The sequence below is a fragment of the Papaver somniferum genome, unplaced genomic scaffold (genome assembly GCF_003573695.1).
Source record: "Papaver somniferum cultivar HN1 unplaced genomic scaffold, ASM357369v1 unplaced-scaffold_6, whole genome shotgun sequence".
Lineage (NCBI taxonomy): Eukaryota > Viridiplantae > Streptophyta > Magnoliopsida > Ranunculales > Papaveraceae > Papaver > Papaver somniferum.
In genome coordinates this window covers 1361803-1377650 of record NW_020648748.1, presented here as the reverse complement: position 1 = coordinate 1377650, position 15848 = coordinate 1361803, and the positions used below count along the sequence as shown (strand labels likewise).

General features: G+C 36.4%; 1 pseudogene; it reads left to right on the top strand.

The window, feature by feature from the left end:
- The first annotated feature begins 6909 nt into the window (after nt 1-6909).
- On the top strand, nt 6910-8136 carry LOC113343461 (annotated as a pseudogene).
- The last annotated feature ends 7712 nt before the right edge of the window (nt 8137-15848 follow it).

Here is a 15848-nt window from a genome sequence, read left to right as displayed (position 1 = left end):
CGTCCACTTCCCCCACTCATTGGCATTAATGTCGACCAGTAAAGTCAAATGCTAGCAAGTTTTGAACTCAGAAACAAAAAGATGCGGCTCAAAGACCCACAAATGATGAGTTGTACCTCGCTCGAGTCTCCTTAGGAATCAAATGTACAGCTTGAATTGATTGCATTTAGCTTCACTCCTAAGTCCTAACATTTTCCATAATACTTGGCCATGGTCGATGCACAACAGCCTTTCATTTGCAGTAGCGGTTGGAACTTGTAAGCGCATACTTCCAAATTCCCAATAATTTTCATTAGCTCTATTTTGCCGACATGAAGCTTTGAAAGGAAGGAAAATCTCGCCACGAATGTATCATATCATGTGTATATCCTGATTTTAATTGTGCAACCTACTACAAAATGAACACATGAAATGTTAAAGCTGTTTCGTAATGTATATTCAAAGGAAAGGTTATGCACATTCAAGATAAATTACACATGTCAGTGAAGAATTATTACAAGTAGGAATTACCAATGGGTACTATTATTGTGGTTCTAGTTAATGGCAGGTCCACCCATTAGGAGTCCATTAATCGGTGGTCCATTTCTATAACAAATTAAAATTTTGGACCCAAAGTTTTATCCACTGGTCCAACCACACGTGTGACATTTTTTAAAATACCTAAAACAACCTTGATATACATCAATAACAGAACCAAATCCTAAATCATTTGTTTCATTTTCTCTCTCGGTTAGGAAAGCTCTGGCGATTGGCGATGAAGATTCAAGGTCTTTGATCGATTTGATCAGATTCTGCAAGCAAGATTTTATTCCCTAAATTTACTCCTCTTTATCTCCTTCGATTGATCCTTTCTAACACCCCAAAAAAATGGTGAGATTCTTAATTTTTCTTTAGGGTTTAACATTTTCAGTCTTCTTCTTCATTAATCGAGTTTTTTATTTGTTGTAATAGTTTGTTTTCGTAGGTTCTTGCTGAAATTTGGGTGATTATTGTGTTAGATCTATTAGTTACAGTAGTACATATCTAATTTTGAATGTTTGATTGTTGATCTATTAATTGGTTTGCATTTCTGATGATCTGTTTGGTTTGGTAATGGAATTTGTTTATTGAGCAGTTCATGTGTTCATTAGAGAACGAAAATTGTTTAGATTATTCAGTAATTGGTGTGGATTGGGTTTATTCAAGGATGATTTTGTAGTTATAAACATATAAAAGCTTACCATGGATGTTATCTGTTGATGTACATAATGAATAGAGGCCTGTTTTTTCCTTAAAAAGAACTGAATGAATTGAGTGTATATTTGATGTATTGTCGAGAAATTAAGTACATCTTCTATAGACTGGATTTTGATTATGCAGGATATTTGATGAATTAACTGGAAATGAATTGAGTACATCTTTTATAGACTGGAAAATGAATTGAATTTATATTTATTATAGTTTTGAAACTACAAATTGTGTATGTATGTTATAGATTGGAAATAATGAACTAGTATCATACTGAATGCAATGTTGCTCTACTCTTTTTGGATCTTGGTGAGTATATATTTCATGTACTGAGACTTCTCACTTCTCAGTATTAAGATAATGATACAAAATCAGTGAATTAATACGTTTCTGACTATCAAAATGGTTACTTGTGCACAGGTAGCCATTGCAGATGGTCGATTAGTATCATCAAAATGTGGTTGTTAAGTAATTTTGTCAGTGTATAGTCGCTGGACTTCATAAAAATCAGTGTATAAATGATGTACAATGTTATTTTCTCAGGGTATAAAGGCCACACTTCAGAAAATGTCAGTCTATAAGCGCTGCACTATTTGGAAAATTAAGTGTATAAACGTTGTGCTGCGTTATTTGTCAATGCAATTTGGTGGTTTGGCAACCTTGCATTCTGAATTTGTTTTGTGTTTATTTTTTGTTACTAGATTTAATCATTTTAGTTTAACCTTGTGCATATGTTAATGCCAATGTTACCACAATCCTAAACCTCGTTTAGCTTACATTCGATAGTCACAGAGTATATACACTGCACTGCCAAAAAGACACAATGTACAAGTCAGGGTGTATATATGATGCATCGCTGAAAAAATCCCAGTGTGTATGCGCTGCACTGCTAAAAAATCTATGTATAATTGCTGTATTGTGCTATTTCTCAGGTTATAAATGCTACACTCAAGAGAAAATCGTTGCATAAACGATGTACTTTGTACTTCCTAACTTTATATATGGCGAAGCTTTCATACGCAGGTACTGTGTTATTTCTCGCCAGATTTCATTACTATCAGGAGTAGTTTAAACCAATGGCTGAGTACTGGTCCTTGTCAATGATTTAGCTGACAGTAGTGCTTCTAATCCAGAGGATTATCCTGAGTTTATTTTTTGATTTTTGGTAATTTTTGGTTTTGTTAAATTAGATCTTTGAGATCTTCGCCACGACTTCACTTAAAATTTTAATTTCTATTCCGTTTCGTTAATGGTGTTGATGGTGTTGTTCATTTTGTACTCAAAAGGTGGCAGTGCTACTAGACTTTACAAGCAGTTGATAAACAAACAAGAGATCTAAAGCAAACGTCTACAAGATATGTAAGTTTATCCTCTCTTATTGTGTAAATTGCAGTACACCATGATTTACTACAGACTCATCTCTCTGCTGTGAAGACAAGTGCACCATTTGCCAAAATGAAATTTACATCAGCCTGATTTGTGTTTCTGCCGCATTATGCATAAGTGTCAAATGCTATCCCTGTTATGATAGTTAAAAATCCACTGAAATATGAGTGTAGCAAATATGTACTGACACAATTGTGAAAGGAAGAATTGTTATCTTAACATTATGAAAAGGTTTTAGATGGAATTAATTGTATTTTCGAATGCAATCCCTGTTATGATGTTTAAAATCCAATAGAAGTATGATTGTCGCTAATATGTACTGACCGTTGTGAAAGGAATAATTTCTTTGCATTACGCATAGGTTATGTTGTCTGAACATACCAATAATGTTACTATGAAATTTTGTAGATTTGCTTGCATTCTATGAATCGGGGAATAAGAATTTTTCATAGTACATAAATGACGTACTCTTAAAAATCAATTTCCATTTGTTCCTATTGTATCTGCCACTTGACTATTTTGTTGTCTTCCACATTAGGTTAATTTAAAATGGTATCTAAAATGTATGGTAATTTTGCTGGAATTCAAGTCCATTAATGAGAGGTAAGAAATAAATTTCTTAGCTATAATATCAATTGAACTTTCTTTCTTGTATGTACGCTTTCTGAGGTTGAAGATGTTTATGATGTTGCTTGTATGGAGAGATAATCCCAGTAGCTCCTGCACAGATACCTTCTACACGGATCTAAAAATGAAGTAGCAGTAGGTCAATGTGTATTAAATTCTTATTTGGCGAAGCCTTCATACACAGGTTTGTTTAGAATCTAACATAATAGAGGGAAATCACAGGGAAACTTGATATTGTTATGAGCTCATTTGGTCACTTAGATGGAGGAACTCTGGCCATAAATGGATTTTTTGTGTAAAAAATTGTACATAAATCATGTACTCTGGGAAAACCACAGTGCATAAATGATGTATTGTACAAAAACCACAGTACATACACCATACACTCTATAAAATTCATTTTATTTTGCCGCCTTCCATGCAAGATGGAAGTATATTAAAGTGTACGTATCACAGATGGATAAAAATGACCAATTATTTTGATTTACAGGTTAACATTTTCTGGTGCATGTAATGTACCGCATGTTTGTGCTTAAGATAACCATCTTCCTCTATTTCATTTTAGAAGGGACCTGAATGCCGATACAAGAGGAAGGATACAAGTTTAGGAAATGATATGCCCTCTCTGTATTTGTAACATGAATAAGCCTGTTATATTTTGAGTTGAAGAGAGAAAGCAAATGTGAGACTAATCTAAGGAAATGGGATATATGCAGATGATGGAAGCTTGTGACTCTCATACTGCATTACCAGGAGTTTGGAGTGTTTTGTGCAGACCAACTACACTTGGTGACTGACCTGTGGGGAACATTATATTTTGTATCTTTTTTATTTTTGGTCCTCAAATGCCCAACTACACAAGTCAACTGAATGATCTCATTTATTAGTGGAGATATAGAGAGGGAAAGGGAGAGAAAATAGGTCTTGTTAGCTTTTATATTTGAATATTAGCCAAATGTTTTGTATAACAGTCGAAAGGGATGAACGGAAAGAAGGGGTGTCTTCCTTGCCGATTTCCCCTTTAAAAAAAATTGTTGTTTCGTTCCAAGGTCGCCCACTCTCATACAATAGTCAAGTACTGTACTGTTAAGTTATGGATTACGTTGATGATAATGTAAAAAAGAAAAAACTTTTGTTCTTTCCTTATTATTCATACCATCAACTCAAAATCCAAATTTTGAACCCAAATTTACTAAATAAGACCTACTTTTTTCAGTATAGCTAATATGTACTTACAATTTTTCCAATATAGATAATATGTAGCTACATTTTTCAGTATAACTGTTATGTACGTATAATTTTTCTCAGTATAGCCGATATATGTACCGATAGCTTCTTTTTCTTGAGTATAGGGGATATGTGCCAATGTGTGCCTACCGTTGAAAATGTCAAAACCTACCTAATTTCTTTTTAGTGCAGTCGATATACAGTGACAGTACATCATATACGTACTGTTGGATCATATACTGTAAAATAAATTTGAGAACGCAAAAACAGGATGACATGACTATAAATCAGTATTATCAACCCTTGAGTTTCTATGAGATATCAGGTCAAATACCAAAGTGTAATTTCTAAACCATCAGATAAGTTGGGGCTTGATTTGCTTGATGTTTCTCACAATCAGTTCACGGGTGAAATTTCTTTGGGGATCACAGAGTAGAAGAACTTGCAAGGGTTGATTCTTTCTCATAATCGTCTTAGTCGAGAAATTCCTGCGAGAATTGGAAACTGAACATATCTTCAAGCGAATGATTCTTCGTCTAGTTTTTGATGATTTCATATGATTTCTTCACCACCGATATAGATTTTGATGATTCTCGTTTTTGTTTCTTACTCATTTTTGATAAATCAATAGTTGATGCATGTTTTGATGATTTTTGTTTCCGTTTCTATTCCTTTTTGATCGATCAATAGAAGAAACCTAGGGTTAGGTTGGATTTTTTTTCTTGCTTTCCTCTGTAGTTTGTAAAAGTACGTTGAGTTTTTCCCCAATAGAACGATGAGATACTACTCACACGTTTGGAGCAGGGGTTGTGTATGTCTTTTCAATATTTTAAACAAATATGGACCCTAGGCTAAGTTATTATTCCGGATGGACCATACTATAAATAGTTATTTGGGCTGAGGACCAACCAACAAATTTTCCTTATTACAGATAGAACAGTCATCCAAAAACCAGATTCTAACCCGTTGAACATTATTGATTGCATTCCTACTACATATACATAAAAATGCAGTTCCAGTTTCATTCAATTTAAACTGCAGCCATATGAAGGAAAACGGTAAGACATCTTCGTAACTCCTTTCGGCAAGGTTTACACCATCGTCGGCAAGATTTCTGGAATCCATAGAGTTTCTCAATTATATTAAGACCACCTAAAGCTTTGAGTTCTTAGGAAATTAATGGAAATTAGTTTGAGCGGAGAAGTCATTATGAGAAAAATGATTTTATTGTGTTTGTAATATGGGAATAAATCAACATCTGATTCATAACCTGTATCTCTTTTAGTATCATTTGGAAAAGAGACTTTGGACTAGATGATATCTGAGAGAGAAAGTGAGAGAGGAAGAGACGGCAAGGTCTAGTGGTGATGATGTAGATAACAATTTCTGAGTTTATATAGTGGGCGGTGATCATGCGAAATCCTAAGACCTAACCGTGGGTGCCAAGCCAAGTATTACCTATTACTATAAGTTGGCCCAAGTGGTTCAATTACTTCCATTACCATACGCACTTGAAGGCAAAAACCACTCAAAAATTGCTCTCCTAGGAGAACAAACGTTTGAGCTTAAGGACTTAACGGCCATCAGAACAAACGTTTCTCTACTCACAGCTACAATTATGTTTCTACTCATTCTCTAGCGCCCAAACATTCCAAACTGTTGCACATGTGTCTTGGCCTGGGTCCTTTCTATATGCGTCAATGTCAGGCATCTTCAATTCTCCTTCTAGGCAAGTTGGTTGGGATGATTCTTGTTACCATTTTCCTTTTGTTGTCAATTATTCTTGATATCCTCGAATGTCTAATCTAAATTGCTCACAATCTTAGTGAGTAACTGGTCGTTATGTAATTTGATTTTTCTCTGCATAAAAAATTGATAGCTGAAAATGATTATCTGTTTGCATTCCATGATTTTAATTTCTCAGTTGCATCTCGCTTCTCCTTACAAATCAGATGAAGATCTTGAACGCCTGGGTTCACTCCAACATTTTCATCCCAAAAAATTGCATTTGCGCAAGCATGCAGTTAGAAGGGTACTGGAACAGAACAAGAACCCACAGAAAGCATCAACGAAAATAAAAACCCAACTAGCGATCCCAAATTACCAATAATTTCCATTAGTAATTAGTTTATAGGCATTAATTTTTATAACATATTTCCCTTCTTAGTTTCTTGAGAAAGCAGGTGCGTGTCATAGCACGACAAGTTGGTGGGGTGCCTCTATCAATTTAAGTGGGTGCGAATATGTATCAGAGTTCCGTAAGCTTTGATTAGGGAATAATCTAGTCATTAATTACTTAAGTAGCCGTTTTGTTTAGTATTAATTAGTGAAGCAGCGGACGGCTGTGATGTGTCCCTGGATTAGATCTCAGATTAGGTTTTTTGTGAGGGGTATATAACTATCCCTTTGTATCTCTTTCAGGGCATGAAGAGAAAAGTTAAGAGCGGCTGCTACTCATTTTCAGATTTGTGTTCTTAGTCCTGTTAGGGTTCTTACCGGTTGTTATTAACATAACAGTGCGATGTCAAGATTCGGTTTTCTTTTCTGTTCTCTGCTAATGATCTTAGTGATTCTCATTCCAACTAAAGTTGAAGCTAAAAGTTGGACTGTTGGCGGTAACAATGGATGGACCCCAAATGTGGATTATACAATCTGGAGTCGGGTATCAAATTTTACAAGGGTGATTGGCTTGGTAATTTTTCTCCGCTTACATCTTTTAGATCCATGGATTCTTTTTCCACCGAAATGTCATTTCTTTACTGGATCTAAAATTTTATTCAACAAGTTTCTGCTTTTTTTGACTGATTGATTTTACGTTTTAACCTGAGGATGTGGTATCAACAATTTTCTGCTTTTTTTTTGATTGATTGATTGATTTTATTTTTTAACATGAGGATGAGGTACCATTCTAGATCTGTGCACGATGGACTTGGTTTTAGTTTTGTATAACCTGCATTAACTCGTCTGAGTCATGCATCTAGATCTATGATTTAAACTCTACGCACTATAATGGCGTCATGTAACTAGTGAACTCATGGGTTTATGTTGAATCGGTATCATGTTCTGTCTCTAAAACTTAAAAGGTCACTAAACTAAGTTATCTGGTTATGTGCTGGAATATCCTAATTTGTCATGTCTAATTGTCCTGATAAGTGTGAACATGGTTTAGAAAAGTCTAGAATTACCTGAGTTCAAATGTATCCCGAATGATCAAGAGAAGCAAGTCAGTCAAAGTTTATGTAAAGCAAATATTAGTCATTCAGTTAGCGATAAAGTTCAGAAAACTCTAGACTGGTGTAGAGTATGTACTATCGGTTGAAGAAAGCCAATAAATAGGCAGTGAGTCTCCATTGTAAAACTTGAACAACCAATCATTAATAATTTCCCCCCTGTTTCAGTTTTTGTTTACGATCGGAATCAACACAATGTCCTACAAGTGAATAAGATTGATTACGATACATGTGATGAGTCCAATCCGATTCACTCTTGGAGCGCTGGATCCGGTAGAGATGTCGGTGTAAGCAAAGATTATTTCTTCATCAGCGGTCACGGATATTGCTACAGTGGAATGAGAGTTCGTATTCATGTTTTAGACCCACCTTCCACTAATAGTGCCGGGCCGTAAGCCGATTCCCCCAGCCAGCTAATCTTATGATTTGCATTATCCTTTGTGGCAGTATGGATCTTCTTTTTCTGGTGTTGAAAATTTGTATTGGTTCTCTCTAGTCTCTTCTTGACTTGTAATTTTGAAGATTCATCTCTGTTAAGTTTTCTTAAACAGATGATAATTTTTCTTGAACTTATGTTGCTCCAACCGTTAAGTTGTCATAAACAGATAACAATTTGTTTGACTTATGTTACTCTAAAATTAGGATTTGTGACCAGATTACACTCTAACTGTTCAAACCCATATTTCTACCAAGGTATACGTGGTGGAGGTAAAACTTATACGATCCTAGACAGGAGTTGTGTTTGTTTGTTCATATGGAACCGTTGTGTTTGGCTTCCAATATGATTCCAATAACAAGATCAATGGCGTATTCGGTATATGTTGCTGCATCTTTTGATTGTCTCAGTTATTAAGTCTATGTGTTGCATAAAATGCAGAAGTCTCCTAATCTTTTGATGCGGCAATTGGCTTTTCCCAACTTGTCAAAGCATAATTTTGCTGAATGCATCTGCCGGTAGCACGAAATGCAATATCCTGGTGTCCACGAGACCGACAGCACCTACAGATATTTGTGTCGGCTAGGTTATGGTGATGCTCCCGATCGAGTTGATGGTTGTGATAGAGAGGAGAACAAAAACTGGTGATTACAGACAGGGGGAAGAGAACAAATGTTGCTGCAGAAGTAGGAATAAGTTTTAGATTTAAGGTTTGTAATGCATATATATATATATATATATCCATGTATTGACGGTTAGGATCTAAAATAGGTATAAAAGTAACGATTCAGATTTTACGGTTATTACGGTTCGGTTAGGATGCGGTTATGGGTAAAACCGTTGACCGAACCGAAGATCTAACAGTTATTAAAATTAAAACCGTGACCCAATATTAGATTATCGGTTCGATGCGGTTACGGTGCGGTTTTTACGGTTACGGTTCGGTTTCTATGCAACCCTAATCAGGAGTGTCAGAACCGTGGCATATATATCATGGATATGAGTCACATTGATCTTGACTTTCTTTGACCGAATTTGCTACTATTTAATACGTCTATACAAAAACATATTTCTCTTCTTCTTTTGCATCCCCGGATCTCTTTCTTCCCTCAAGAACGCCGTCATAAACCCTGAACAGACTAGTAGTTGGTGGTTTCATATGGGAATATGGTGGAAGAAGAACAGACAAACGTACACCTTCTTTGAATAGATAGCAGCATAATGACATCTCGTTTCAAGTAAGAATCCATGTTGCTCGAAGCTGAATAACGCCTTGATCATCTTTACTAATTACTCCAAGGTTTCATGTGATAAGATAAATGATTGAGATAACAACAGAAATCAACCTGAAAGTGTGAAAAGTATGTCTTGTCCGAAGGTGATTACAAATTCATTAGGTGAGTGCTAGATGATTAAATATACAAGTATACTGCACGTGCGTTGCACGTCGGCAAATCCTTTTTTGTAAAAACCTAAAATACGGTCGGGTTTCCTAGCAGTAATTCATAAATACGGTTGGGAGTCCATGTTTTCCCAACCGTAAAAATCAGTACGATTTGGTTTCCCGACCGTATTAAGTTCTGAAACAAATCTTCAAAATTCTAGAAAAATGATGGTTATCTCAATTCTTACTCACTCGTATTATTATTGGCTAACATAATCGTCTATTCTATTTTGTTGGAAATGGATTTGGAGTTAATGGGATAAATGGTTTTTGAGAATGGGCTCACAAACACTCAACAGTCAACATGTGGTTTGAAAACTGGTCGTACTTCTCTTACAACGCTCTTTCTTTTACACCTTAGTACTCACTTCTGTTTCCACTCGATTACCTATACCTCACTTTGGATATTCACTCAGTTACACCTTCCCCATCATCTCTACTGCCCTATTTATAGGAGCTTTCAACTGACTCTTAACTACTCTAGTTTTGTCAAGAATATTCACGAGTCATTCCCTACTTTACATCTGCCCAGAAATTCTAGAGAACTTGGGCTCTTATTTTTCTTTAACCGTGAAGACTCTAGATGGGCTTGATTACTAGTGTAGATTGACAAGTCAGGCCTAGATAATTCTAGACACTTCTAAAATACCGTTTTTTGGGGACTACTCAAAAATGGAGGAGACTACTTTGTGATAGGAATGTCTACCCTATCACAAAATTTGTGGGCCCCACCATCCCAAAAGCAAACAGGGGTCCCATTAGTGTTTTGTGTGAGTGAGTTGTTTTGTCATTGTTCAAAATGGCGGTTCATAAAGAATTTTTGATTTATAAGGGATATCTTAAAGTGTTTAAATGACTAACCTACCCTTTACCTATATATATAATCACCTCCTCACATCACCACCACCTAGACATATAATTCCATCTCCTTTCATCACCTCCTCAAACCGAAATCAATTTGTAAATTATTCATTTTTAGGAATGTTTTGGCTGATTCATGTACCATTAACTAAATTTAAAGTATCTGTGAGTACCCAAAACATCATATTCTTGTTGTGGCTCTTAAAGAAAAATATTTTAACTTTTTTTCTTCCAAATCCTCCATCTTCATCTTCTTCTTCTTCCTCTCAATAATTATTCTTTTGGAAAAAATCAACTTATTAATTTAATCTCACTAATCATTACGCTAATTTAATTTCCAAGGGCAAGTTTGATATTAAAAAAGAACTTAGATAAGGGGTGACTGATTATTACTTCTAATATCCACCCCAAAAAATGAAGAGTAGTCCCTCACCATTTTTGAGTAGTCCCCAAAAAACGGTTTCTTCTAAACTGAAAATCAAGTTTACATTTTTAACAATGGATTAATTTTGAGGGTGTGCAACAACGAGATTTTTCTTGAGGCAAAATCAAGAGGAACAAGTGCAGTTCAGAGGTACCTCTTTCTTTAATCGAAACACTATATGGAAGCTTTCATATTTCTTTTTGAAAGTACATAAAAATACACATTTCTCTAAAGTTCATATATGCTTATTGTAAATTTACGAATCCAGCTCAGAACAGTAGCTTTTTTTTCAAGTATCAACTACTCAGTTCTTCACAAGAAAGAGAGCTTCTATATTACATCTCAGTTGATGTTTTCAAGTTGTCACATGGTGTAATTTATATACAGAAGCACATGTTTATAAGGTGGTGGAGTTATGTTGGGAAACCTTTCAAATCCACAGTTCCCACATGGTCTTCCCATACTCTTAAATATTCGTATCTTCCCTTGGTTCGCTTGTATAAATGCTATTCACAAAACAAACTTACTAAACGTTAAGAAACAATAATATGTGGGACTTCAATACTTTCAAGACTATTGGTGTCTTGGTGATAAATTTGGTGGTTTGATTGACATTACTGCTGAATCATCAATGGCAACAGATTTATCGAAATAAGGGTTCTTGTACGTGGCCATGTTAGTAATGGCGTTTGGTGTTAGGAGTTAACCATTGAGAATAGAAGAGTGTGGGTTGAGATTCGCTTATTGGTGAGCTGCTCGATCCATCCAGGCAAAATATGAAACCTGTGTACGTCACCATCCATAGAATGGAGCCTCCGCCGGGATTTTTCTGACGTCGAACACCATGTCCGATGATCAGCAACAAATAAAAATCCAACGGCGTGCTGATCACGTGTCTGGAAAAGCGGGAGAAAGTCAAACTGGTGGGTCCAAGGAAGCAGTAGTAAGGTCGAGTATTATGGAGACGCGTGTGCAAAGTACTTTGCATTTGAATTCCTCCAATTTCAATTTTGAAGGACGGAAGATGGATAATGTTTGCGGCTAGGCTGCACATGGTTCCGTTTTTATCGGTTTTTGCCAAAATCATCAAAAATCAATGAAACCATGTATTTCGGTTTTATTGGTTTCGATTTTTACTCGGTTTTGTTAAAATTCGGACGGTTTTTGATTAACCGAATGATTTATAAACAATCTTTCACTGAGTCCATGTAATGTCTCAGTGTTTTATAGTTTACACAAACAGCACGTCCAATACTACAAGCGGCAGAAAAGTTTGCTAGCAACATAACAGATACATAAATGATGAACAACTAAAATGAAATGACAACAAAAGGCTGTAATTCGAATAATCCTCCTAACCAGTCCTAACCATTCATTAACTACAATTCATCATGTGAAAAGATTCGTTCTGCTATGAGAATAATAGAGGTTCGCAGTATCGATCTAAGAAAAACCTCAAACATCTTTTAACTACATACTAATTGAAACAAAACTAGCTAAAAAGAGAATAAAAGGCGGATAAAAGATAAGAGCTTAATGCTCCCCTCATTCCCAACCACCAGTTGTAGGCCTGCTGGCTCCCAAGCTACCTCTCCTCTTTCCACGGGAACTCAATAAATGATAAACAAACAGAAATGAGTCTACAAATGGTGGATTATGACTTGGGTTTGATTGGTACCTGTTTACCACTAGAATCAAACTACATAAGTATTCTAAAGCTGTAGTTTGGTCACAGAGTTGATGTTAAGAATTTTGTGTATATTATTTCACGTCTCTTCAAAACTGATTACAAGGATATATATGTGCGACCACATAATAGAGTCCTAATAGAAATACATTCCATATCAGTCTTGGTTTCCTAGAATAAGTCTTTCCTAGACTTTCCTAGTATAAACACATTCCATATCAGTCTCAGACTTTCCTAGTTTATGTTCTAAGAGACGTGTACATCTGAGACCTTCCTAATTAGTCTCAGACACATTCTCAATACCCCGCCTCAAGACGGAGCATGCAGGTCACAAATGCCCATCTTGGACAATAGACCATGAAACTGAGCTTTCCCCAACGACTTTGTGAATATATCCGCCAACTGTATTGTGGTAGGAGTATAAGAAGGTGAAATAATCTTCCTTATTATCGCATCCCTAACTAGATGACAGTCCACTTCAATGTGTTTCGTTCTTTCATGAAACACAGGGTTCTTCGCAATATATAACGATGATTGACTATCACAAAGAAGACTCATTGCTTGTGTATGGTGAACTCCCAAATCTCGGAGTAATTGTTTCAACCATTTTAATTCACATGTAGCCGCCGCCATGGAACGATATTCTGCTTCAGCCGAGCTACGAGACACAGTTTGTTGCTTCTTAGTCTTCCAAGATACTGGTGAATCACCAAAAAGAACAAACCAACCCGTCAGTGAGCGTCTAGTTATAGGACAACTTGCCCAATCCGAATCACACCAACCTCTCAATTTGAAACTACTATCAGAGCGCAACAGAATTCCTTGTCCAGGATTTTTTTTCAAATATCTAACCACACGAAGTGCTGCTTCCCAATGCTCCAGTCTAGGTCGTTGCATAAACTGAGATAAGATATGCACTGAGTAAGCAAGATCTGGTCTGGTGACGGATAAATATATTAAACGCCCAACCAATCTTCTATATTTCTCTACATCACTAAGCAAATCTCCTGTTGCTAAGGCAAGACGATGATTTGTCTCCATAGGAAACTCTGCAGGTTTCGCACCCAATAAACCTGTTTCCATTATAATATCCAATGCATATTTTCTTTGGCATATGTAGAAACCCTTTTTACTACGTGCCACTTCCAATCCTAGGAAGTATTTCAACTTTCCTAAATCTTTCATCTTAAAACATTGACCCAAGTATGCTTTAAATTGTGTAAGCGCAACCAGATCATTTCCTGCAATAATCAAATCATCAACATACACCAGCACATTAAGTTGCATCTTTACCTTTAGTATAGTAAAGAGAGAATAATCTGAGTACGATTGCCGAAACCCATAATTCTTCAATGCAGTGGACAGCTTCGCAAACCAACACCGCGGTGCTTGTTTTAGTCCATACAATGATTTCTTCATTTTACACACCATATTAGGATTACCCTTAGAAAATCCAGGTGGTATTTTCATATATACTTCCTCTTCCAAATCTCCATGTAGGAATGCATTATGCACATCCATTTGATGCACATCCCATTGCTTAGCCGCAGCAACAGCCAAAAACATACGAACAGTTGTCATCTTTGCCACTGGTGCAAACGTCTCATTGTAATCCAAACCTTCAACTTGATGATTTCAAAAAATCACAAGTCTTGCTTTTAAACGTACCAAAGTACCATTTTCATCATATTTTTCCGTATATATCCACTTACTTCCTAGAGCCTTCTTACCAGGTGGCAATTCGGTGATATCCCATGTGCCTTGTTCTTCTAAGGCCCGTATTTCTTCCGCCATTGCTTTCCTCCAACCTGGATGTGTCATTGCCTCTCTGAAATTTTTCGGCTCAGACTTTGCCGACAATGCAGCAATATAATTTTTATGCATGTCAGAAAACCTGTCACAACTAACATAATATGTCAAAGGATAAGGTGTACCTGAGGATGATGACTGTGATGATTGAGAGTGAGATGGACTATTTTCTCGAATGGTGTGCGTCACAAAACCTTTCAGCCTACTTGATGGGATCTTCTGACGCTTTCCCTTACCCAAATCGTTGTTCACAGCAACGGTATTTGTGGGTTGTCCATCACCATTTACATCTGCCTTAATTTCTGATGCCGTAGACTTGTGCTTAACAGCGTTATCTTCAGCATATGTCGCAGTCTGTTCTGCTGCAGATGTCGCAGTCTGTTCTGCTGCAGTTTCTGCAGATGTCGCAGTCTGAACTGCAACATTTCCACCAGGCGCTGCAGTCTGTACAACGACATCTGCATCTGTCTGTCGTTGTATTTCTGCACCTTCTTCTCCGCCAGCTATTACTGAATCTTCATCACTATCATCACTCCATTCTTCACCAACACGATCTGTCTCATGTGTAGTGCCAGCGACATCAGTCGTTATATGAGTTATAGTTCCATCCAACTCGGTCTTATATGGAAATTGTGTCTCATAGAATTTTACATCTCTAGACACTATAAACCTTCTTGTGTCGAGATCGTACACTTGCCATGCCTTCTTACCGAATGGATATCCTAGAAACACACACCTTCTTCCTCGACTAGCAAACTTATCTCCTTTGCTACTTTGATCATATACATAACACAAACATCCAAAGACCTTCAACTGTTTATATAGAGGTGGTTTTCCAAACAATACTTCATATGGTGTTTTATTATTTAGGATAGGTGTAGGAGTACGATTGATCAAGTACGCCGCTGTCAATGCACACTCTCCCCAAAACCGTTTCGGCAAGCTTGCTTGAAATCTCAAAGCCCGTGCCACATTCATTATATGTTGATGTTTTCTCTCAACTCTTCCATTCTGTTGTGGAGTACCTACACAAGACGTCTCAAAGACTATTCCACTAGTCTTAAAATACCCACGTAATGCATTAAATTCCGTTCCATTATCACTTCTAACAATTTTAATATCCTTGTTAAATTGACGCTTCACAAGAGCAACAAATTCACGAAATATTGATTCAACTTCTGTTTTATTCCGAATTAAATAAATCCAAACACCTCTTGAAAAATCATCAACTATTGTTAGAAAATATTGTGCTCCACATGATGAATGGATCTTATAAGGACCCCATAAATCTATATGAACTAAATCAAAAATACAATTCGATTTACTCAAACTACTAGCAAAACTGCTTCTACGATGCTTTGCCCGGGGACAAATATCACAAGCATCATTATTCTTCTTAATTAATCTACTCACACCTTGCAATTTCTGCAAAACTTTTTCTGAAGGATGTCCCATACGCTGATGCCACAACTCATATGAATCTTCATGCA